The sequence below is a fragment of the Echeneis naucrates genome, chromosome 9 (assembly GCF_900963305.1).
Source record: "Echeneis naucrates chromosome 9, fEcheNa1.1, whole genome shotgun sequence".
Classification (NCBI taxonomy): domain Eukaryota; kingdom Metazoa; phylum Chordata; class Actinopteri; order Carangiformes; family Echeneidae; genus Echeneis; species Echeneis naucrates.
The window spans coordinates 13769867-13795230 of NC_042519.1; the positions used below are offsets into that span (position 1 = coordinate 13769867).

The following is a 25364-nucleotide window of genomic DNA, read 5'->3' on the forward strand; positions in this document are numbered from 1 at the left end:
ATATCGCTTTCAATCTCGGAGTGTGTTTCACAGTGTCTGTGCCTACTTTAAATGTGCATAAAAGAAAAACCAACTGACTCAGATCCAGTCAGCAGACAGTAAATGATGTGCTCTTTCCCTAAAGTTCATAAAGGGCTCATAAATCTTGTTTCAAAGTGTTCATCACCACTTTGTTGACCCATCAGTTGTTAAGAGGAACTCTGCAGAATCATAAGTTCCAAAAAAGAACAATTTCATTTGATTTCATCATTTCAAGCCAATCGCAGTGTGTGCGTATGTGGGCTGGCACACACGCAGCAGTTTTTAAATGGACCCTTATGACTGTTACAGTTTGGAGATCTGAGAAAGCATCACAGTATGGTTGCAACACTTTTGCATGTGATTATCCTTGGGTGTAAGCTTTTTATATTGTAAGATAACACAAAGAGAATGCCTGACGTCAACTCCTAACCTTGAGAACACATCTTTTGCTCCATGAACCTGGGTATTAGTTGTATATCGGGTCCATTGTTGCAGTCACATGATGTCATCCATATGAAGATTTAGAGAAGCGGAGAGAATGTTGACACTTTACAACCTTAGTTTAATGGATACGTATTTTGACAAACTCAAAGTATGTGAGCAAAAACCTGACCACACACACATCCACATTTATGCTGATGTTGTATGCATTATAGATATTAGAGAACAAATCACTTCGCAAACAAAAATTTCTGCATTGGTTCAAAATAGTTGAAGACCTCAGAGTGAGACATGCAGACTGAGATTTATTAGCTGATGCTATTTGTCAGCCTTTCCCACAGTAGACTTCCCCAGAGGGATGACTGAAACAATGACCAACCCCAAATTCTATACAGTGAAGTGTCCTCTCTCTCTCACTGTGTCTCTTCTTATGGACCTCACTTGAAAATCTTTTCTTTAGAAATCTCCCTAACACTGAGGTCTAATTACATGAAAAGCTACTTTACCTCTCAAGGGTTGAAGGCTGTGTTTTGATTTTAACAATATTCAGTCACAGAAGTAAAAATTTTTCTTTCTTTTTTCTTGATGAGCATGTGGTGATCAGACCGCTCAGCAAAACCAATAAACAATATAAACACAAAGACTGGCATAGTTACTACTCACTCTCATTCTTGGACCTAACCATTTTTTCTCAGATAACAAAAACACTCTTCTTCTCAAAAATGCACAAACCTTCAGTTGTCCACTCTGCTTACACTACCCACTCCTTACAACTGGATACAGGATATAAGCAGGAAATGGGCCTTGGAACATGTTTCGCTTGGTGACCACTCCACATTGTTCCAGAGAGAATCAATGAAGGAGATGTCACAGTTCCATTAACGGTGCACATGACTTATTGTCACAAAACCTTGCTTGGTGTGTACATTCAGGGAAAATTTAGTCTGTTACATTGAAAAAGTGGAATGCTAAAAGAGGCACAAATGTTCAAAGTTCTTTCCAATGAGACAGTTATGCTCCCACTTTGAGAAATTGAAACCCATGGCTGTGAGCTTGGAAACTGTGTATAACGACTTTTAAATCGTATTGCAGCATTCGTAGTATCTAACAGATGTTCTGCACTTCAGGAAGAACAAAATGATCCCTTTTGTCCTATTGGGCACGCAATCCCAACTCTATGTTCCAAGAGAGTCAGATTGTTACAAAGGGTGCAGGGACTGGACAAGATTAATGCAAGACAGGCAAACAGAGAGCAGCAATAGTTATATTTCTGTTGATTATTACAGAGAAAGGGGTACATAAAACAACAAGAACCGGATTTAAAAGCCAAGACCTGAGCTCTTGAAGTGCGATGAGAAAAAAGTCAGTGTCCTATCCTTCTTACTATCTGTGTTTGTCTGGTTCCCTATCTGCAGAATGTCCTCTCCATCACTGAACTATAGAGCAGAGCAGGAAATTAACAATTATTCTGTTGATTCCCTCCCTTGGAGTGACTGTCTATAGACTGCAGGAAGAAATCAATGGCTATCTCTCAAATGCCCTAATGCCTGTGCAGATTGTGTGGGTGTATGCACTCACGCATATGAGTTGTGCAGCACTGAATGTGTGGTTGTGATTGACATAGTGAGTGTGTGTGTTGGGTGTTTAGTCAACCTCAGTTTGTGTAAGGTTTGCTTTTGGGCAAGCTTTCTTTCAAGATTACAGCACATGTAGATCCAAACCCTGCTTGTTCCTCTGAACAATAATGCGTACAAGTGTTTTAGTGTATGGATGTGTATTTGTGTGTCTGCCTGCACTGCTTTATGTAAGATTTGTCTAAAGTTCCATCTTTGTCCTTGCAGCCACTCTCACTGCAATTAAGTCGAGGCACACAGTGTATCTCACACACAATGAATCTTGCTGACTAACAAAGGAGTTGTTGCAACAAAGTCTGTTTATGTCAATGGAAAATGTAGCTCTAGACTGTAAATTAATTTTTCCCTTTTGCTTTTCTCCTTTTTTTCATGTCTCCTTTCTACATTAATGTCACTGCTCACAACCAAAGGTAAGACAAACACAATTGTTCATGATAAGATGATAATCCTTTCTCAGTCCCTCAGTGGGGAGGTTTGCATGTTACTGCAGCGTGAGGGATTCAAGAATGAACTGGATAAGATATATTGACTGAAATGAATATATAGAACAAAAAAATTGCAAACAAATGTGTGCAAAGATTAGGAAGTGGAATTGCAATACGCCAATGTTATTGCACATTATCATTGATTATGAGGTCTGACCACTGATGCTCGTATGTGAGTGTGTATACGTCAGTATAGTAGCAATACAGCCGCAGTATTCATTGCTGCCTTACCAGCAGCATACCCAAGTTCAATTCCTGACCAATATGTGGTCTGTAAAACTTGTTTTCTCTGTCTGAAACGCAGAAGTGGTTTCAAGATGGATTACACCTCTTGGAATCAGTGTAAAATAGCACTGATGATGTTTTTTTTTTTTTTTTTTTTTTGGTCTCTCTCGCTCTTTCTCTCTCTGTCTCCCTCCCTCCCTCTCTCTCTCTCTCGCTCTCTACCTCTCTTATTCTCTCTCTCTCTCTCTCTCCACCTTTCTTTCTCCCTCCCTCTCTCTCTCTCTCTCCCCCCTCCTCACTATTTGTCTGTCAGTATAAGTCTAGTAAGGCTTAAGCTCAGTGACCAGTGATGGCTGTCATATCAAGAAAATCTGACTGCAGCTTAGCTTGTGTGGTGTAAATGTCATTTTCTACCATTGTTTGCTCCGAGTGGAATCACGACTGTCAGTTAGACGTTATGCTCACCTCAGCCTTCAAGTATTAGCATGATTTGACTGAACAATGACCCTGAGGGCAGAGGATTTAGTCGGTGTTCCATAGAGCGTGAAGTCATGCAACAGTAGTAGTTAACAACATGTCATCAATGTGATGACATCGATGAAACAGTGCACGAACAAAACATCATATGGGGCACAGATATATGATTTATAGCATGTCCACTTTTGATTGTTTATTCCACTGCAATTGTACCATATATATAGCAATATCATTTGGTTCAGAAAAAGATTAATATGGATGATCTCTTAAGCAGTGGGAAAAATCACGTCATAAACAGCGTGAAGACACTGGGCGCATAGCACAAAGATAAAACAAAATGAGTACATTCAGTGCATGAAGATACAGATGGTAGAGTCTATACATAACACCTGTAGAATCTAATGTAACTAAATACAACACCACTGTGATGAATACAACCTTTTCATGTTGTTGCTACATTGAAGTTTTAATTTTTAGATTTTTTATTTTTTTTTATTTACAAGGCTTAGTACAGTATGTCTACAGACAGTAAATGTAACAGCAGATGGATTCTCCTGCCCTATTGTAACAAAATGTAATGTTTAGACTCTTGCCACAGAACCTCAAGTTATGGAAACATAATCTGTTATGAGAATCACTTTAAGACATATGGTCATATCCCACACGGTTGTTCTATTTCCCTCTTCAAAAAAGACATTTTCTGTTTTGTTAGTAGTGAGATTAGAGTTAAGCATATAGCAGTCTCAGTGCTGATACTGAATATTTTTTAATGATACCCAGCCCTATAAATGCATGGATAGCTTTCTAAGTAATTTCCAACAACTAGACTCCACTCAAAAGGAAGAAACATCTCAAGGATGATCAGGAGAAATGGATTATCATATCAAAATATCTGAATGCATATGATTTTTTTTTTTCTCCTTATAAAGCCAAAATATAGGAATTTGTCATTATTGGGTATTGATTGTAAGATGTGTGGGGGGGGGCAATAATGAAAAATATTTTAGTATAAGGTTGCAACATAAGATCATGCGAAAAGGTGAAGGAGTGAATACTGTACATTGTGCCGTGCATTAACTATTTGTAAAGTTGCCCAAAGCAAAACTAAAACAGCATGGGAGATTTAAACCATGAGTCATCCAAAAATCCTCAATGTTATGTGAAACATGACATACGCACAACAATCAAGTATGATTGTTAAAATGGAAACTGGATGGAAAATGTTGCATGTCTGTTCTGCTGTACACGATTGGAGTGTTTTATGACATTGTCATCTGATGAAAGGGTTATTGGCCTCAAGGAATCACTTTGCAATGACATTTTATATTTTTATACAAGATTTTCAGGTTGGTTTGCTTTGCAGTTGTGCTGTTTTTGGCAAGCATCCAAGCAAGACATTTGTAAGTGACACTTTCTTGGGTTTATATACTACTTCAAGTCACATTTACTGTAGTAATGGAAGTAATTTCAGCTCAAAATCAAATATTTCTTGATACTGCACCAAAAATTGTTTTAGTATCTTTGTTACTAAATAAAAAAAAACATAACAATTACAAGCAACCTATTAATAAATGGATGACTAAGAAATGAAACTCTTAAGTTTTGTGCATTACTCTTCTGTGTTGATGCAAATTATTTTGAGTGTCTGTATATGAAAGTAGGGTATTTATCTCCACAGCTACACTCACAGCTAGAGTAGAGAAATAGCCACGAAATGGTTGTGAAAATAGCCAGAGGTCCTTAAATCTAAGTCTACACTCTGACATCTCTCTCTCTCTCTCTCTCTCCACTATTCATTGGGACGCATGGATGCTAACACAACAGCGCACACACCATCCACATATGAACATGCACACAAATTCCACTAACTCCAATCAATCAATCATTCTGCATTATTGTACGTACAGAGCCTCAATTCTGACTGCCAGACAGAGAGGAAAGACATTTTCAGTGTAAGTTTCTGCCCTCATTCTCTTGTCACATTTTAAGATAGGTAGTACTTTAATTATCCAACGTATGGGAAATTTGTCATTACAGCAGCAATCACAGGTACAGAAAAAATACAAGAGTAAAGACAAGGAGCAGAAGTACTAGGAAAAAAACAAAAAAAAAAAAAACAAAGTGTCAGTGCTAATGATAAAGTGACACTCAAGTGGTGCAAAACAAAGTGTAATGTAGCTGTAGTGAGTCCAGAGTGCAGATTTTATTGCAGCGACACAGAGGTGTCTGATAGTCTGATAGCTGCTGGAATTAATGACCTGCCGTGGCGCTCCTTCTTGCACCGTAGATGCAACAGTCTGTTGCTGAAGGAGCTGCTCAGTTCACCCACAGTGTCATGAAGGGGGTGGGAGGGGTTGTCCATGATGGATGTCAGTCCACCCACCTCCTCAATGGAGTCCAGAGAGCAGTCCAGGACGGATCCTCTTCCTGTCCCTCTCTGAACGTCCACTGCTCCAGCAAACCACTGCATAAAAGATGGCCACCACAGAGTCATAGAAAGTCCTTAGCAGAGGCCTGCACACTCCAAAGAACCTCAGTCTTCTCAGTAGGTGGAGACAACTCTGGCCCTTTTTGTACAGTGTGTCAGTGTTGAGTAACCAGTCCAGTTTATTGTTGAGGTGAACACCCAGGTATTTGCACCCCTCCACAATCTCTATATCCAGATCCCGGATGTTCATTGGCACAGTACGGAGTGGCTTCCTGCTGAAGTTGATCACCACCTCCTTTGTCTTTCTGGCATTCATGTGCCGGTGGTTATGTTTAGACGAGTCAACAAAGTTGGTGATGACCTCCCTGTTCCCCTGAGATACACGTCCAACAATGGCTGTATCATCAGAGAACGTCTTTACAATTGCAGCTAAAGCTTTGCTTATACTCACAGCAGTCAGTCAGTCATTCAGCCAGTTAATCAGTTAGACAACCTGGCAGACAATGAAGGCTAAACTCAGTGACACTAATGAACAAATGAACAAAGGAACAGCCAGCCTTTCAGCACATCAACCAGCAGAGTGTGTGAATTCAGGTAATTCAGCTCGTTAATTGTTTCTAGATGGACTAGTAGTACTATGAACATTGGGGTTTTTGCAGTGTGGGGGCACAATAGTGAGATGTGTGGTCTTTTGTGAGGGGTTGTGAAACTCTGCCAGTCAAGATGATGGAAGTGGTGGTGGAAAGTGTGGGTGAGCGGAGAAGAGGAGATGGAGTGATTATTGAGGTGAGGAGGACGAGGAGGGAAAGAAATGGGGTGTAGGTGGGGAGATAGAGAGGCAGAGAAAGATGTCTGGAGGTCAGTGAATGTATTGTCTGACCATTATTGTATGAATTGGAAAACGCACATATACACACACATACTCACACCCACACAGAGCAGCAGAATGCCAGTGCCGCTAGCAATAATCTCTTCATCCATCAATTCTATTAAAACAGATTCATCACAGTCCACGCACACACATGCTTACACATTTGAAGCATAGATGGAGATCAAACATTGCACACAGCTGATACGTACTTACCTGTAACCAGATATTTATTGGTGTGTTTTTTTATCTAACATCAGCAGACGTATTGCTTCAGAGAAGTAAGATATGAGAAATGCAGTGTAGGAGATCTAAATCATTTTTTTAGATAGCAGATTATCATTTCTTGGCAACCACCCATATTATCGAACAAACCAATAGGAGATTGTTATTCTACCATTTTTTTGTCACTTTAAAATAAGATTTCCACTCTGATACAGGCACAGAGATCATCCATCACAGGTTATTGATGTGGGATTTCAGCCTGCAGTTTACCATTTGACATATTAGTTAAGAATATAGATGTGGTTTGTAGCCACTGAATTAATCAAACATCCTATTTAGGAATTACCAACAGTTATTAATATAATTCTGACAAACTGCACAAAATGACACTCTCAGTTGATATTTTTCTTCGCAAAACGGAGGATTGATTGAATCTGACAACACCAGCAGTGTTCTCCAAATGGGCCATTCCAAGGTTGTATTAAATTAATTTCAGAAACAGCTGGGGTGTGTGTGTGTGTGTGCGTGTACGTATGTGTATGTTTCTGTCTGCTTGCACAAATTGCTGCTATCTGGAAATTCTGGAAAGACTCTTTGCTAAAACAGCATCGTGTGGAGGCTGATGAGCACAGTCTTGGCTCACTAGAGAGTCTTCAGGGAAATGTTGATATCGTAAAAATTAAGAGATAGTTCTTCAGAATTTCAGATTAGTTTCACAATTCTGGCCTTAAACCTAAACTGTTCGAGGAAAGACCTTTGCAACTTCGGCACTAAGCCAGTCTGGTAGCTTCTGCAGTGAATCTTTTGATTGCATCACATGATCCTCCTGAGCAGATAAAGTTTTCATTAACTGGAGAATGGAGATATTCGAAATGTCCAGTCCTTTGACCACATCTAATTGGCTCATTCATTTGATTTATGCTCTATTATTCATTTATGTTGTTTTTCAGAAGCATGTGGTGAATGATCAAAAATATAAAAACAGCCAGGCTTTTACTTTCAGGTGACCTTTAAATGCAGGGTTTTTGCACAGTAGGTTCATGTTAATCTTATCAAAGTTTTGACTTAAAGTCATTTTTGATTTTTCTTATGCTTTTGTGTTACTTCCTGTCTAAAATAATAAAGTAAGGCGGTTTGTCAAGTGACTCATTATAAAGTCTGATTGCAGCAGGAATGAAGCAGCTGCCAAAGCGCTCAGTGCTTATCATCTGGAAAATGGTTTTGAAAGTTGCCTGTGCGTGAATGCAGGCATGTGTGTGTTTGTGTCCTCTGTTGATTTTGATAGGAGGAGACGTACTCAGCTGAGTGCTTTTATCAGGATACAGAACTGCCGTGAATGTTTTTTGCTGTATTCCCTCCGGCTGGACATGCGCTAGATTTTGGACTAATTAAAGTGATATTTCACTTTAGTGTAACATTTACAGTTTTCACCAGTTATATCTTCATTGAACTTCCTGTGAGGTGAACCACCATCATTGGCTGCCTCACTAATTAACAATGACTCTCATACTTCAATTTTCCCTTCTGGTCATATGGAATTCACACATCAAATACTGAAACTAAATAAAGTGAGATAATGTCACTTTAAATGATTCTAGGTGGATAACTTTGCCACTAGGTAATTTAGTCCTGTTTTTAATTTTAAACTTGGACTGGCGTTTCAGCTGAAAGAAAAATATTTTTCAGCTGCATTTAATTTTGTGGGTGAATTCAGCTTGCTTATGCCTCCGAACACCTTATTAAGGAATATCTTACAGGTTGAATTGTCTGTAGTCAAATAAACTGAATTCAAAATCAAAATAAAAAAATCTGAATGGACAAGCATAGCAGATCTACCATCTGCGACCCTGAAGCTGAATCCAAATCATACTGTGAATCCCACAACGCAGATTTATAGTTGTAGTGCTTTGATCACAGCTGACCTTGGATTCGTGCTTCGAGATCTTCCTGCTATGTTTGTAACCATTCAAGAACAAATATTTCATTTTCATTTCCTTAGAGTTAATCCTCTGTTTTTCTGCGGAGAAAGTAGAAAGTGAGAGAGCGCAGAAGCTAAAATAGCCCTTACCCACTGTCCATCTCTCAGTGGGCTGTCAGACACATACATACAGTAAACAGTAACACTAAAGTGTTAACACACACACACACACAGACACACAGACACACACATAAACGAGCGTGTTCCAATAAGTTCTTATCTGGATGGAGTGGCTAGGGTGTGTAAAACCTCTGTTGTGCTGAACACCAGGTTTCATATTACATGTGTGTAACAACCAGATCTGCCATGATCTGCCATGAGTAAGTGTGTGTGTGTGTGTGTGTGTGTGTGTGTGTGTGTCTGTGCGTGCGTGTTAACACTTTACCCATGAGCAGCCATCCAGAAAGCTTATCTGGTAAATCCAACAGCTTGACCACGTTTTGCTGTGGCAGCAACACATCGACACTTTCTGATTCCTCATACGCACCAACAAAAAAACTCTCTACCAACACACTCACACATACCCACAGAAACCTCTGCCCCATGCCGTTCTACCCGGCATGCCAGTGTATCGACTGTGCCATCAGCTGAGCACAGATCTGGCTATTCCTGCTGCAACATACTGTCCCAGTGGCAATACTGCATTTTTCTACAAGCATTTTTTTCTCAGTTTGTTTTACCTTTACTCAGACACTGTCCGGATTTTGCTTTCTGTCTACCCTGTTCTCTCTCCATTTCTTTCTCTTTCATCTTCCTTCTCTCTCCTCTCTCAGCTTGCCCTCAGCTCAGAATTAATCCTCTCACATTATTGTCAGACAAGTGCATATTCTTTCTGGATACCATCTGGCACTTGGTATAGACAATGAGAGCAGCTGTGCACACATGACTGGTTGGAAGGACCCCAAAATATTCTGCATGTAACAATCAATATAAGGTTTGTTCTTGCGAAGCAAGAGTCAAGCTTTGCATCACAGCTTATCATTACTAGACTGCAAAGAATATTTTCGGACATATGATGTGTTTCATTGAGAAGATAGCTGTTTTGTTTTATTTTAGCTTTAGCTTTAACTTTTCTTCTCAAGTGCTGCTCAAGTAACAATTAGCAATTATCTAATTGCCGTTACTTATGGCAATCAGACTCATAACAAACCCCAAATGAAACTGAATAAGGCAAGAAATTATTTGAGGGCATTATACTAAAAACAATGATTATAAAATAATGACATAAATAAATATGGATATAATCATTAGCAGATTTATTATGTTTCTACTGGCTCCTGCACGTTGGAGAGGATGAGATTAAATTCTCACTAATCTACATTCTGACCTGCACAGCTACATGCACATAGCCACGAATGGGCATTATGATTATGAATGTAGGAAAATAGCAAAGAACATCTATCAAACAGTCCTCATGTTTATGTATTTGAGGAGTGTAGATGTTCAAAATTAATGTTGTTCATATACACTGTCTGTGTCTATATGTCTATTTTTTCTCTGATGAATGCTCTGATTAGTTGGTACATAGTTTTTTAAGTGGTTAGGTTTTCTTAGCTTTGAAACCTTTTATGATCTCTCAGGCATTTGGTCTTTACTGTGATAGTCAGAGCTGATTAAAACAGGAAAGCTTTTGGTTTGGGAGAGAGGGATTGACATGCAGCAAAGAGCCTGGGTTTGACTGGCCCTTGGCCAGTGCAAAAAGCCATATGTCCAACAAGGTTTGCTGCTCCTGGTCTACTCAGGTGGAATTTGTCAACATTGTGTGATGGATAAATTCACAACATTGAACAAACTAAATAGAATCCTGCTCACTTTTGTGTTATTCCCTCATATAAACCAGCAAACTGAGGACTAGCCATCTATCAATTTATTAATGGTTCGAATTGGAATGATGGCCCCAGTCAAAACACTTTAGTCCTCCTGATCACAGCGTAATGTTGTGTACAACAACTTGACATGGGATGGCCCAATGGAGACTATATCTGGATTACACCTCACAACAAGAGAGCTTGCACAGTTATTTTTGAAATGTGCAATCCTAAAAGTCATGAACATCATTGGCTGGATGTAACAATAAATACTTTCACACATTCACAAATTTTTCTGGTTATGTGTGCATACAGTATATCTGTCGCTTTATATGCTCTTGAATTACTGATTAGCCCAATCACCTAAACAACACAGCTTCATGATGCACTTCTTTTTCCAGTCCCTTTCCCCCTCATTTTTCTTCTTCGGGCCTGATAACCAAGGAGAGTAATGTGTCAGCCTAGTGCAGCATATAAATTGCTTTTCCTCACATAAAAAGAGAGGATCCTTACATGTTGCTGATGAAGGCAGTGGCTGAGTTCGGGAAGTGTGATGCACTTACAGTGGTACTTGGGTATTAGAAAATACTTTGCAAGGGCCCCTCAAACTATTAGCTGCTGAACTTTTCTCTAACAGGGTCAAACAGAAACATTTTTAATTGATTAACATTATTAATAGATATCAAGTTAGTGTACAAAGAGCCCCAACAGGTGCACTGCTACTTTGGTAAGGGAGCTTAAGGTTTGTGTGTGTGTGTGGGAGGGAGAGAGAGAGAGAAATGCCCTCAGGCAGCACTGCAACTTTCTCCTGCACTGATACACCTCTGTACTCCCCAATGAGTACACACAGACACAGACACACACACACGTGACATGAAAGATTCATGTGTGTGTTTATGTGGATATTTTGTGCATACCATATTATGAGGCTGGTTGTTGGATGTTTCTTTTTAGTAGGTCAAAATTTAAATTAAAATTCCAATGTCTTAGTTTGTTTGCATGTTGTTTGTAATTTACGGGGGAGAGTGGTACATTTTCAAATCAAATCAGATTTATTTGTATAGTGCCAAATCATAACAATGTTACACCAAGGCACTTTACATATAGAGCAGGTCTAGACCAGGTCTAGAATTCTTGATTAAAATTATTTAAGGAGACTCAACAGATCCCCCAAAAGATTTTGCCGTGCATGTTGGAGTATCCTGTGTCTTAGAGGAGGATTACTTTAGAGGATTACATTATCTGCAGATTTTTGACTAGAGAATCGGGAAGGTTAACTGCAATATAAATCTTTTGCACTGCAATTTGTTATATCGTAGTTGAAATTGATTATCTGACAGAGACTGCCAATAAATAATAATCCTGCAAATGAGACACAGCCATTGTGGCACAGAATTATATGAAAATGGATATGAGGGCATCTCTATGGAGTGTCTTTGGAGACTGCTTTCAGGGCACCACTCTGAATTTCATTTTTCAATTTGACATGATCCATCAAGCAGCACTGAATGTCAGTTTTACCAGCTTTCTTTCACCAGATGTGATGCTAATAACCAGGAGCCTGGAACAATTCTAGCATGTTATTTTAATGATTTTTTTTTTTTTCTGGGGTAAATTAGATGTTTGCTTTGACAGATGCGCCATTGCCAAAGCACAGTTATGTTTTGAGGGTAATCCGAAAATTGTAAATATGCTGTGTTTACTTTTAAATGTGGTAATATGAGCAGCAAACTCTGTGAAGGAGGTAAAGATGAAATATTGGCCAGATGATACCCCTGCCTGGTGCACAATGGTTGCCTTCCCTTACACAAAATAATGGAAGTTGTTAAAGTGTATTGGTGATACAGACCATGCAATTGAAAGTGGCAAAAACAACTTTCAGGTGCTTACTGAAAGAGTTAAAAAAAAAAAAAAAAACACACACAAAAAAACTAAACATTTCTGTGTGAGGTAGTACACAAAATGCCTGTACAATAGGGTATAGGTTTGTTTAGTCTAGGTTCTGCTCCAAGGGGTAGAAAAATGACTTGACTTGATGAAGGGTGACATTAGTAATACACACACACACACACACCACGGGCAGGATGTCAAGTTCTGCTCTTCTGCAGAGCTACTGTCACTGCTTATACCCCAGAGCCAGGAATTCTAAGAGCATCAGCAGTTTGGGAGGAGTGCCTGGACGTGTGTGTATATGAATGCAGTTTAGCACTCTGCTGGCCTTTGTAGCATAGTCTCTTTAAAAACCATTAATGCCTTACCAAAATTTGAACATCCATAATTTGATACACACAGAAGTAAATCCATAAAAAGTCTCAATCTGGAAATGTGTGAAATAAAATTATGGCTATTTGGATAAATCCAGTTTTAATACACACCAAAGTTATCCGCACCTCTGAATTTCTGTTGCATAAATCAGGATGTGAAATAAATTTTAAGATGTCCAAGGTTCAACAAGTGAAAAAAATCAGTGAAATCATACCTCACCAATATTTGGTATTTGAATGCAGAACCTTTGAGTCTTGGTCTTAAGGTTTCTCGTATCTGTCTGTCTTCTGCTGTGTTGATGTTCTTTAAACTTTGCAGCACTACTTTTTGCTATGGCAGATTTCAGCTCTTGCCACTGATTTCCTGTGGAATTTAGGTCAGGAGTTATCGCTGACCATTTTAAGGTCCATCACTTTCTATCAACCATTCTTTTATGTACTGAACTTTGGGTTGTTTTTCTGCTGAAAACCCAAAACCTTTACCTCAGACCTATTTTTCTGACGCTGGGTAACATATTTGCCCCAATTTCATAATTTCTTTGAAACCATCAAGGCTGCAATACCAGAGGCAGCAAAGCAGCTCTGCTGTCTGATTGAATCTCCACCATGTTTTACTGTTGGTGGGATTTTCTCTTATTTTTGGGCGTTATGATGTCACCTACAAACAAATTGGTGCACTGATTTCCCAAAGAATACTACTTTGGTTTGTCTACCTGTAGAACATTATCCCAGAAAGACAAAAGTGTACCTATTTTTTTTCTCTTAGTGCCACATCCTTGAAGTGCCTGAACAATTTCCTGACCATGAAACAAACTGCGTGGAAATGTGAAAAGATTTAGCACAGCTGAGTGTTTGTTTTTATTTTGGATCAGAAATAAATTAATATCATTGAAGAGAGGTCAGCAATTGTATATTGGGTATATTGTGTTTGTTTTATTTTCCCATTATGTAGTTTTCCTTTTTTTCCCCAGAAACCTTTATTAGACACTTATTAGAATAATATCATTCTGCAAAATGTATCTTTTGGATTCATTTATGAAGATATGTGAATTATTTACTTGAAACACAGGGGCACCAGGACCAGGACTGTACACGCTATATCCTTGAATGAGCAGTAGATTGCCACATAGAATTGTTTGCACTTAGACCTCATCTCTCCACGCCTCATGTCACAGATGACCTTCATCTTTAGAGCCATCCTGAGCCAGTGGCTGGGTACTGTCAATGTGAGGAAAGCTACATTAGGCAGCAGGCACGACACAGCTGGGAGGTGCAATGTCTCCCACTCATCACACTGTGCTCTCCTGTATGCCATTAGCAGTAGCAGTCCCATTTCATTTGTGATTACTATGCATAGAGAGTTACACAAATGTGTGTAAAGCTCATTCGTTTATTTCCTGCATCTATCCCACATGCAGACCAATCAAGCCCCAAGCTTTTACTAATTAAACAGAGTAATGTGATTTCAACCCAAAAGTTAATGAACATCCATCTTACCTTCACATCACTGTTTGGGTTGAGATATTTGCTACAGAGGGACAAAAGCAAGTTGGAGTGATTAAAAAGGCTTATGATTACTGTGTTGAAAGGGCCAAAGTTATTCATTACTATAAAAAGACAGAGTTACACATTATAATTACGTTTACTGTGTTAATGTAGGTAAATGCGTGTCTACTTAAAAAAAACTGAGATACATCAACATGTTTTTTCATGTAGTCCTGCAGTTGTTGGTTCCAGCTCCACCACAGCAGCAGTTTTAATAACTGTCCTTAATTAATGTTTAATTAAAAATCTCGGACAAATGCAACAAATTGGTTCCTAGAAATTCAATTCTAGCCATTGTGTTGCATCTGCATATGTTTTACTCTGTCAATAGTCCCAAACCCAAACCATCCAGTGCCCCACCTGAAGCTCTGTGAAAAACTGAGGATGAGTGTGTTATGACTGTGTGCTGTTCATGCTAGGATAAACCAAAGATGAATTCAGTGCCTTTGGAGCCAAATTAGAGCCTCTGTGAAGCAATACAACAAAAGACAGCATAGATTATTATAAATTATTCAGTTAAAAAAACACTGCCTGAATTTTAAAGTGAAATCGGTAGCTACAGTTTAAGCAGGCTTCCTGACATTAAATCAATACGAAAAACTAATTTATAAAGTCAATCCCCTGATACTCAGTAGAAGAAAGTGCAATATCGTTATCATCTTTGTTGTCACTGATGAAGAGACAACTTGAATGGCTGAGACCACTACGATCACCATGAATAGAAATATTTTCTCAGAACAGTCTAAAACTGTCTTAAAGTCTAAAGTTGAGAGTCAGAGAGACCATAGTCAATTCCCTTGCTCTCTTTCCGCCCTCTATTCCCCTTCAGTCTCTTTCAACTGATGCTAGGTAGAGGCCAGGATATTATCTGTCAGGAGCTCATTTTCTAGTTCCCACACTCTGCCACTGTAGCCGATCAGCATCTGATGGGATAGACAGTGTCAGAGCTCTAATCCTCATGATCTGCCTGGCGAGAGAGAATGAGTGAAGAGTGGAATTAGGGAAAGATAAACAAGCATAGTCTTAAGTTGGGCAGTCTCTCTTCTCGGAGAAGAGAGACGGAAAAAAACGGACATTAGCACATTACAGCGACTGAGAGAATCAGGCTGCAGAAACGGAAGTAAATGAGTAAGCAGTGGGATTGTCATGGTAAGCTGTTGAATCGGCATGTCACCGCCATTCAACCAGTCGTTATCTGCCCAGCAAAGCTTTGCAGTCTCTCCCACTGATGCTTGCCATATTGTATGCCTTTGTAGTCACAGCTGTGTTAAACATAGCTGCCATACGCCTCATTTCTTTCTACAGTTCAAACTGTAAAAATGGTGTTGTTGTGAGGCAGGTGTTCACAGGGTCTTAGTGCCATCACTTTGATGACACTTGACAAATGATATCTCAGATTCATTTGTTCTTCTTGAATTCCTTAATTCGTCATTGTATTACTGTTTGTTCATCAAACAGTAATACTGGCAGTATGGGCTTTCTGTTCAAGAAGAAAATTAGATATCAGTAGCTTTTTTGGTTGTTATTCTGTGTTCTATTGCCTGTTTTGCAGTCAGATGGACAATAAGATAATATTTTGTGTGTTTCTTTGTTCGTGACAATTATTACGTCTCTGGTAATTATCTGTGTAAAGAATAAAATTAAAAGCCAAGTTCAATATTTATCGAATTAATTAATTAAATAATCAATGTTGTTTTTTTGTTTTTTTTTCACACTGTGTTGTAATCATCAATACACAGCACAGGATGGTTGTAAAGTGATGAACAGATGGTCTGGTTTGTTCTTCATGGATTTCTTTGTTGTTATCCACTTAGATGTTGTCTCAGTTTGTAATTCTCCTCCTGGCTGATTGCCCATCTGTATTTCTTCAAAATGGCATTCATGTATAACAACAAAAACAAACAAAACAAGTGTTTATCAAGGATGATTGATTAGGTTTTTATCACATAATTTCACACTAACTACAAAGTTGTGAAATGAAACTCTGCACACTGATGAGCAAATGATAGAAAATTAAATACATGACAAACAGGTATAGTAAAAAATATAGACGAGACCATTAAAATGTAGATCAGAAAAACTCCCCAACAGAAACAGAGTTTCATAGCCAGTTTTATCTGCTCATGTTACAGCATTGAATGTGTCCCCTCACTCAGAAATATCTTGGGTCCCTTCATCTTGCTGCTGACTCATTTACTCCTGTGTGATCTGAAGGCATTCCCAGATCAGATGGGATCCTGTAATCCTTACAGCGTGTTTTGGCTCTGCTCCAGGCTCTTGTCCGATTTCTATATCCACAGGGAAGCAATGCGCCTTTCAACATTAAGGTTTCATTTTCAGTTTCTTCAGGTTATCTCAGGACTTTGCTGTGTCTGAAGAAAAAATTTTTTCCAATCCTGAGGTTTGGTGTGGTCACTATCCAGAGCAATCAGAGCAAACAGGCAACCCTAATAGATTACAATTGTTCTCTGTTTGAAAGTTGATCTACAGCTTTCTCTGTGATGGTCAGCTTTTCATTAATTCACTAGAAATGAATTTGAGTTGACTCATCATAAGTGCCTGAAATTGGTGCCAATGAAATATTCAATATTATTTACATTATATGTATTTGTTTGAAAATCACTGTTGTGTGGGAAGTCTGTTTAATTACAAAAAGCATATTTCACGCTGAAGCCTGCAGTTTCTCTTAATTCCTTAATCATCCATTAATTATGCTTCACAGGGTTATGGTTAAAGCGAGCTATCAGACTTAATCTACTACTATAGATTATAGAATACTAGATCACTTTTTCTTATGTCTGTTTTCTCTGATCCTGCTGTAGATGTGATCTTCGTCATACTTCTACCCCATACTAATTCAATGGATAATTTTATTTTATCAAGTTAATTGTTCTGTCATTTACATATGTTTCATCTAACAGTTAAATGATATCTAATTCTGATACTTGGAGATGTTTACTTAAAGTTTGCTTTGGAGTAAGGTGCCGGCCCTTCTGGAGCTGAAGATATGTCTCGCATTATCAGCTTGGATGACAGTTTGTTACAGCGACTTAGCTAAAACCTGGCCTCTTTTGACAAATCCAATTGTTACAGGAACTGCCTGGCTCCTTGATCTCTTGGCTTGTCTGTGTTTTATTGACTATCTAGTTTGCTGGCTGATTTGCAAACTAGCTAGCTGTATATAAGAGATGTATTTACAGTCTGCTCTTTAGGTGTCCGTGCTTCCTCTAAGCTATATGGGTTGGTCATTGGATTGTTGATTAATTGTTTTGTTTTCCACAAGACCAAGAGATAGGAGCCAACAAGGATAAAGATGTAGGATCATTGACTTGATGAGCGGATGTGTGCAGTTTGCTAGATGCTCATTTTCCAATGTATGTGTTGCAGGCCTTTGATACAAACAACTTCACAAGACAGTGGAACCAATAGTTTCATTTATTGGCTTGCTGCTAAGCTAGCACCTGGTTACACAAGGTGAGTGAAGATGGCTCATTATAGGTGCATTTTGCACACCATGAAAATGCACTTGTATTTCACGGTCTTGGAGAGGCAGTGGACCACTATAGAAAGATAAAATGACTGAAAGTAAACCACAGCAAACAGAGGAGATGAATCCTCCAAATGAGTACAAGTTGTCAGGAAGAAAAGGCATCACCACCCACTTTTCATATATCTCCAACAAGCCAACATAGCCAACTTCATGTTTAACACCAGCTTATCACGCTCTTAAAGGTAAAAACATTATCTTTTCTGTGGCATGCCACCCAATACAACCCAGCACAACCCTTTGATAGTCACGTTAGGTGAAACCAAACAAGCAGCTTGGAAAAAAGAAAAAGCTACGTAAGTGTATGGAGCATTTTGTTCCATGTGTTTGGCAGCATTACTATAGTGAAGAATTGGATTTCACATTGCAGCAGAACTGGCTCTCACCTGTCAACTCACAGTCCCATTTATCACAGAGAAAATGTGACAAAGAGACTTATGAGGAATAACAGGAGCAGGACCAAAAGAAAACAAAAGATGATGATTTCTTCATCATGACAGAGAGATGATTCCATGTTTCACTGCATGACTATACCCAATGGTTGATTTGCATAAGTAAAAAACTAAAGTTATATCTAAAACATATGGGAGTTTGGTCCTCAACAGTCTGTTATTTTGTTAATAAATTTTTGGATTCACTGTACCAAAGGGAAGAGAGAGAGAGATGAGACAGAGGCTGGGGTAAGCACAAAAGCAGAAAAGTTAAAAGTAATCCAAGAGGGAGGGAACAATATGCATGAAAAGAGTATTACAACAAGTGTGTATGACTTACTGAATGGAGGTAGACGGTGTAAGACTAAGATGCCTATTAGGAGTAGAACTTTTTTGGAGAATGAGGCACTGCAAGGTCAGCTCTTATTATTTCCACATTGTGCCATAAAATACTGGATGGAAGAAATGTTGATTAGAGAGTGGGCATATTCCTGCAAGGCGAGGCAATCAAATATTTCAAAGATAGAGGCCATTTTCTCTTTTACTCACCAGAACAATTGAAAGACCAGGCAGGAAAGGACATTCATTTCTGCAGCTAAATTGTGATTGTTTTCCCTCTGCCTCAAAGACCATTAACAGGTTTACCAGTGTCATACTCACATTGGTTTATTTACTCATTGCCCATTTTGGTGCATGATGACTCACCATCAGTGTCATTTCCAACCAAATGGCCAAAAGTTCTATGGTAAACAAGTTCTATTTCAGACTAAACAAAGCCGTTCGTATAGCACAAATTGTGTATTTTCACATCACTGGCAAACAGAAGCCCTGATGATGGAGCCGATAATACATTCCATCTCTCTTTTTTTAGTCAACCCACATTAAATTCTCTTTGACCTGCAGCTTCTAAAAAGTACAGTAGAGTTAGTTATATACTTTTATAGGAAGTCCATTATCGTGATTTATCTTGTTGCTGTGAAGAAAGCCTGAGTGTCAGTCCATTCTTTTGGATGGATGTGTTAAGAGTATCCACTTCAATATAAAGGAAGGAAAAAGCGAAAGGTTGCAACTGAAACACTTTCTTAGCCCAGTTGTGTTCAGCCTTTGTGACAGCTGACATGAAATATGATCATAATGGGAGTTGAGGAGTCCGTCATCAAGTGCAAATAGCCTTGTAGAAGTTTCTTAAACAATTCCACTTTTTAATCAAGATGTGCTATTAAACACCAAAGGGACACCCCTGAACGCTAACACAGTAACTGCTCATATATCTGTCAAAATGCCAAGTGTTAGACTTTAGTAGCTGGTGAATACACCCATTTAGCCATAAAATGGACAGGACAAGGTGGATTAAAAAAAAAGATCCATGAAAAATACCCTTTTTAAAAATATTTTGTGAAATGAGGACTTGTTGAGCAAAATATGAGTTGTGGACACATATTGACTCCCAAGATATGCAGAAGGGAGCTTAGTGCAATATTTACACTTAATGGTGCATGTATACTGTATAAATAAATTTCTAACTAAAGGGGCTCATCTTTGCTTTTCCAGTCAATATCAGATCCTATAACTATGAAATATACAGTGTATGCACTTCACACTCAATTTACATTTCCATTGTAGCTAAAATATTATATCGTAACTTTCTATAGAAAATTTTGTGCAATTCCCTTCATTGTAATATACAGTTGTTCCTTATATGAGGAAAATTATCTGGAAATTTTCTTAAAGATGGAAATGCACCTTGGCCTCCCACATCACATACACTTCAAATCAAATGTTCAGCAGTTAATCAGACACCTACTGTACCAACAACCAGCATCATACAAGTATGTGTGCTTTTATGTGGGGACAACTGCAGCTTGCTGCCCTGCAGAGCAATCTTTGTAATCAATAATCTGTGCTACATTGATGCTGCTGACATGGCCATATGATAACTGTTATGAACAGTGAAATATGTTTTTCTGTAACAATCTTGCCAGAATGGTAGCATTTGTCTGAAAAAATATGTTATATTAGAAGGAGAGAGGTGTGTATCTACGTGTGTTAAAAATAGCCCTCACTACCTCCATATTAATTAACCTTTATGGACTGGACTGGAGCGCATTTACACGTACATACACACACATGCAGGCACACACGTACATACTAATAGTTCTCCACTTCTCGCTCTTCCTGTGACATTTACCACTCTGATAGAGGGGTACACTTAGCAAGGACCTTGAATGCAAATGTGTGGGTGTGTGATCAGATTTTGCTTTACTTGCGAGGAAGCAGTTTTTTGTCCTAGTAGGATTTCATTTATTGATAAAGGCGTCATGAGGTGGACTTTTTGATGTGCAAGGTGACAAGTGTGTGTTTATGTATGCCTGCAAGGGGTTTTTGAGTATATTTGCTGCATAAATTAGAGCATGAAGGAATTGCTTATGGTTGAAGTTACAAAGAATGAAATTGATGGAAGCATTATTAAAGGTGAGAATCCAAACAAAGATAATAAACAATGATAAAGTGTGTGCATGCGTGTATGTGTGTAAAAGCCAGTGTGAGATGAAGTGATGAAGATTTGAGGGAAAGGTGAAAGAGTTCAGTGAGTGGGAGTGCATACGCGAGTGTTTCAGCGAATTAGTGAAATCCAGGTGGTGAAAATAAAAAGATATGTATAGGCAGAGGAAGCTAAAGATGGAAAACTAAAACCCTGACATAGGAAAGTAAAAAACTATATAAACAGAGATACCTACACTTTTAATTTTAATTGTCAGTGCGTGCATCTCTTGAATTTTTAAAAGGAATATATGTATGTGACATATAGATGTGTCTAACTGTTATCGCTTTAAAAATATGCATCATGCAACCTTGTTCACATTAGCCAATTAACAAATCACAATGCTGCTGAAATGAACAGATGATGCAACAGGCTCCTGAATCCAGCAGTTGGCATAGTAGAGCTTGGCATCATCATGCTCTGTTCTCTGCTCTCTTCTTTTCCGCTCACAATCTCAGAAAGCTAGCAGATTGTAGATGGAGGGCTCTCCTCCGTCTGCCTCGGTCTAGACAATTGTCAGCTGGCAGACTGTCAATTCTCCCATGCCCACAGTTCTTGTCTCTCATTTCCAGATGCAGTATATATTTGGCATCATCCTCCACATTGCTGCCCGCTCTCCTAAGGGACAGGAAGGCATACTCACTCCTCCCTTTTCCCGACATCTTTACAGACTATTAATATGCCCTTCCAGTACCCTCACTAAGCAAATCCTTGGTTTACAAGGAAAAACAGGTGTAACAGACCCTTCCTGCCAAATGAAAAAGGCACAGCTGTGTGGACCAACCCTGAATGCTCTACTGCAAATTTGAATCACATTTTGATTTGGGATGAATTCCTGTTTTGCTGTGAGAGGCACTGCAGAGCAGAGGGGAAAGTGACATAATTTTCTTTTCTGCCTTGTATTTCAAGTATTAACATCTGCTCGACAGCTGCAGTGTCTCTCTGAAGGAAAACTTCACTCAAATTTGTTTGCTTTAGTTGAACTAAGCGTTTGGATGCTAATGTCTGGTCTTCTGCTGGCTGTTCCTGCCCATGTGCTAAGATATCATTAAAAGGAACATGAATGTAGAAGGTTATTTGTCCAAAGAATAGAATGGTCCCTTTGCTTTTACCCCTATATTTTCATTGCCACGTTAGAAGATGCGGCTGGCAACACAATGTGTAATAATGGCACCACGTCTGTCTGCAGCCCTGGCCAGCAGCAAACTTGGCATGATGAAAATGAAGTGCAGAGGAAAACTGGAAATGTAACTGGGTGTAAAATGTCTGAGGAGGAAAGCAATGCATCTTTTGTCAGAGCAAACCAGTTTGTCTTATTCGTGAAAGCCTTTCACTGCATTTACAGTGCTTCATTCTTTCAAATAGCAGATAACAATATTAGAATCCAATCAATCAAATATATTTTTAAAGAGCAAACCCCAGTATCCCAGACGCACACTTGTTATAGGACCAGCACTTCCAGAGACTGCAAATAAACTATGGGTTATACCTTGCCCCGATGCAGCCTCTCCATGGTCAGCGTTGGCACAATTTCTTCTTCCCTTTTACTCCAGATCATGGCATTGTTGGCACCTTTATTCACTTATTATGACGGTCTTATTCTCTCTTTTCTTCCAGCCAGAAGGAATACAAGAGAGAGGGATGGGTCATGGGTGGGTGTGAGAGAACAAGCAAGATAGAGGGAAGAGTTCAACAATCATGCCCTGGCATTAAGTGGAAAATGCTCAAACTGTTTCTACCAGCCTGTTTGGCTAGCCTGGACCTGACTGACTGGATGTGCTTGAGCTATACCCTGAGAGCCTCACAAGTTGATGAATTTGTTGATCTCCTTTAATTTCTTGCTGTCTGTCCTACATAATTTTCTTCTATATGTTGTGTTTCTTCTATTCTCTTTATTATATTTAATGGTTTCACTGCTCCCTATTTCCCCTTTCTTGTCTTGCTTTCTGTAAATTAGGCAGCCAATAAGGCATGGCACGAGGCCAGAGGGACTTGTGGGTACCAGAGTTTATTGGAGGTCACAGTCTGAGAGAGGAAATTATGTCCATGGAATACTTTTTTAAATATTGCATTATTGCATGGGGAATATCTGTGAGGTGTTTGATTGGCAGCTACTTGACTTATATATTTTGCGTGACTGTAAAGCGACAAAGAGAGAATATGAGGGCTTTTTGTCAGCAGTCATTATCAGCATATAATTTGTGCTCTCAATTGCCATTGAATTTTGTCACAGAGCAAACATGCCTTTCTTTATCCAACCGTCCATTTACCACAGAGAATTTTAATTTGCTGACACATAAGTATATTATTGCTATAATACAAGTAATCCATTTGTCATTGAAGCAAGAAAAACTGCTCTTTAGGATATTAACTTTTATTAGGATATTAACTCCCCTTCTTCAATCTTCCTGTCTTCCTCCCCTTCACTCATTTCCTGCTCTGACCTGTCATCATAGTTTGACAGACTTAAGAGCCCCAATTATTTTTCCCTTTATACTAGACATATGTATTTTTCCCCAAATTAATCCCTTACAGTTGAGTTTTTGATTGCACCTGTAGATCATCTGATCCGAAATGTATATTGATATTGTACTGACCTATATAGCTTTCTGTACTATGTACTATATTTGTCCAACATCTGTATTAGGTGGCCTCTGGGGCTGGCAGTTTCATATGCCACACTGAGTTCCCTCAGGTGGTAGAGTGTGTGACAGTTTCAGTCCAGTGGTACATTACTGTAATGGAGTGTGTCTCGGTGTGTGTCTAAGTTTGTAACTCAGCCTAACAGTCTTAAAACTATTTATTTATATATTATATATATTTATTTGCTGTCCATGGCTCCTGGAAACCTTACAATTATAAGAAGGCCTTTATTTGTGTTTTGTCCATTCTTTCACTTTTATTTTACACACTTCAACCAGCTGACGTGCTCAGACAGTTATACAGTTATATTGACTAAAACGTTAATGCCGTTGAGATATAAAGTCATAAAGATGAAATAAGGATACTGTAACTCAGTATCTGTAACTGTTATTAAGCGCATCATTGAGCTTTTTCAGTACTACCAGACAGATATGTAGTTATTATGAGCAACACAGATGCAGTTCATTGCTGAAATTAAGTGTGATAGTGGTTCTCCCAGGAACAAAAGAACAATGACCTTGATGAGTGAGAATGTACACAGATGATGGGATGTAAGAGTCTGAAATGAAGGAGCGATATTTCAAAATGTAAGGCTTTTCCTCCTGGACAAAAAAGAGCCTGCTGGTTTCTGCAGCAACTTTTTGAACGAACTGCAGTTAAATTTTTGGTTGGAGGGTTGGACGAAACAGCAGAGCAGTTTTTTGTTTTTTTGTATTATTCATAATAAGTCAACATTTTGACCATACTGTTATATATATGTATTTTTTGTGCAGGTTCTATATTAACAATGTTAATATGAGAAGACAAAGAAGTCAAAAGACAAACAATTTCCAATTACAATTTTTAACTTTCGTCAGATTCTCTTTTATAGATTTTACATACATTAATTGTACAATCTATAGTGTAATGATTCTTTATATGCATATGATGAAGTTTTTTTTTTTGTTGTTGTTGTTTTTTGTTGTTTTTTTTTTAGAAATTATTTCCTTCTTGAGAAGGATGAAAGGAAGAAAACAGACACACTGGCTCTTTGTCACAAGGGAGCAGTAATACTGACCAACAGGAGGAATAAAAAACAATCAGACTTTATTTCAGTTCCTGGGTCCTGAGCTGGTTTGATTTGCTGAAATAATTGCTCTCCAAGGTCTGGGAGAAGGAATCAATGTCTTTCTCTTTTTCAGCCACACATAACACACTCTGATATCCAGCAGACAAAATAGCCATATCCCTAGACTCAAAAAAACTTGCTCTACACCCATATACATATTTGAATGCACACAGAGTCACATGAAGAATAATATGCTGGACTCAATCAAAGGAAAAACGCATGCATTACGTCAGAACATTCACATATTTAGCTGTATCGCCAAGTTCTTTTGGATATTTTTATATGGTTGGAGAAGGGTATAGAAAGGTAGCAAACAGGAAACAGGAAGAACAGGAGCAAGAAGATAAAAAAAATCTAATTTCAGTTACAAAGATATTGGAAAAATATTAGAGATAGAACATGCAGAATTTGGAAATGGCTTGTTAGGTGGAAGTTGGATAGACTCAGGGCGATAAACTGACAGATAGGCAGACAGGATGGCAAATGTGACAGAGCTTACATAGCAGTGGATGTGTTGTCGGGCTAATTTTCACTGTTACAGCGAAGGCACAGGATCTCACACAGAACAAGACTGAAAGAGAAGCTAGTAAATAGTTTTATTAGAATTACCCAGTAGATCAAATGTGGGGCAGTGATTGTTATTGATGCACATGTTCCATCAGTATCTGCTTTTGAGCTTTATTTCCATTATCTA

The 25364-nt window shown here is 38.6% G+C and overlaps 1 protein-coding gene across 1 annotated transcript in view; it reads left to right on the forward strand.

Moving 5' to 3' along the window:
* Positions 1-25364, forward strand: part of grid2 (glutamate receptor, ionotropic, delta 2) — a 427408-nt gene that overhangs the window by 137849 nt on the left and 264195 nt on the right. The gene's annotated exons all lie outside the window — the stretch shown is intronic.